The following is a 2116-nucleotide window of genomic DNA, read 5'->3' on the forward strand; positions in this document are numbered from 1 at the left end:
TTAGAGTAAGTGTTATATTTCTTCGTTTTCTATACTCGTATTTGGTTTTATCTGCATTTATAACTAAGCCTAACTTGTGACAGGTTGTACCAAGTATGTTAAGAGCAGTTTGAATTTTGTTCCCAGAAGTGCCTTGTATAAGAATGTCATCAGCATATATGATCGTCGTGACCCCTGGAGGATACATCTCTGATGCTAATCTGTTCATTAATACATTGAATAAGGTGGGACTTAATACTCCCCCTTGTGGGGTACCTAACTGAAACCTCCGTTCCTCAGACATGTAACCCTGGTAATACACCTGACCTTTTCTGCCTTGTAGATAATCCCTTATCCAGTGTAGCAATCTCCCTGTTATTCCCAGATTGGCTAATTCGTATAAGATTACTTCCCCATTGGCTTTATCAAATGCTCCTTGTAGATCAACAAAAACTCTACAATTGTCATCCACATTAGACAAACACTTTAAGAGACAATCCGCAGTACTTTTGCCTTTGATAAAACCAAAGAGATTACTGGACATGTTATCACCTACAAGGTAGAGTAGCCTATTTAACAAAATCCTTTCCATCATTTTACAAAAGCAGGATATTAAGGAGACAGGTCTGTAGCCTCCGTTAGACTTAGGGATAGGAATGATGACAGCCTCTTTCCATTTTCTTGGTAACTTTCCCTCTCTATAACTCATATTAAACAAATCAAGTAAGGGACTAGGTTTCATACCGGCTAAATAATTAAGTATGTCATACGTTACTCCATCTTTCCCCGGAGCAGTAGAGCTGCTACTTTTTATAGCATCCAGTAGCTCATCGTGAGTTATCTCAGTGCACGCTATAGATCTTGTATTTAAGGCACATAAAGTTACTCCATTTCTAATATTTTCCCATGACTCAATGGTGACTCTCGTGTCTGCAGGTAAGGACTCCATACCAGCAGCACTTGCCCATTTATCTACTAACTCATTAGCAACTTTCCCTGGATCTGAATGAGCAATGAATTTGGTCTTACAACCCCTGACTTTGTTTACTGCTCTCCATATGTCTTTAAGGTTCTTAGCATTACCAATGGACTGAGCAAAGTCTTGCCAGTATCTGTCCCGCGCCTCCTTCCTCACCTGACTGCATTCCCTAGCCACTTCCAACATTGTATTTTTCTCTTCATCCCTCATTCCATATTTTAACCATTCTTTATGTGCACTCCGTAGCATTCTCTCCCACCCCTTGACTTGCTGATCATTGGAATATTTAAATTTCTTAGGTCCATGCGTCTTGCTTCCCTTGCCCCCGTTATTTTCCCTCTGTACTAATTTCTCTATGTTCTCGACCATGTCCTCGTAAAAACTATCAACGCAGAGCGGCACGTTATGTTGATACCAATCTCCCATATTTTGAATAAAATAATTTTTCATATCTTTATTAATATGTAGCCTTTTCCTTTGAAAGTGGACTTGTTTTTTCCCCAGTGGTAATTCCACGTTCAAAGCAAAGTGGTCACTAAGTAGGTCCCGAACAACCCGAGATTCCCCCATAATCCCCTGAGAGTTTAAAAGGCAGGCATAGTGAAGCCGTCCTCCCCTGATGTGAGTTGGGTCATTGTTTCCCAAGAGACAGGTATCTGGATGATCTTGTAGAAACTGTAACCACTTGACCCCATTAGTATTAATACTACCCACTGTCCCAAGGCTTGTGTGCCGAGCATTAAGGTCCCCAATGACCAGTGAAGGATTAGTATAAATGCAGTCAGGTAAATAGTTAGCGTCGAAGCAGTTCCTGGATACATACAAATTAACTACAATAAATTCCCCTTCCCTTAATGATAATTTAACACAGACACTCTCTATACCTCTATAAGGAAGAGGGGATGGTGGAGTGGAAAATGGTGGGGAGGACGAGGGGATGGTGGAGTGGGGAATGGATGGGGGGTCGGAGGAGACGGGTGAGGGGGGGGAATGGTGGGGAGGACTGGGGGACAGGAAAGGTTGCTGTGGCTCAGCAATGCACATGCCTTGCTGAGCCACAGCATCGCGTGGCCGGGTACTGCTAGTTTACTATAAATTTGCTTTATACTTTTAAACTACGAAGGGGGTATTAATGATATTTTAATTAAACCCTGATAA

This window comes from Procambarus clarkii, chromosome 29 (genome assembly GCF_040958095.1).
Source record: "Procambarus clarkii isolate CNS0578487 chromosome 29, FALCON_Pclarkii_2.0, whole genome shotgun sequence".
Taxonomy (NCBI): Eukaryota; Metazoa; Arthropoda; class Malacostraca; order Decapoda; family Cambaridae; genus Procambarus; species Procambarus clarkii.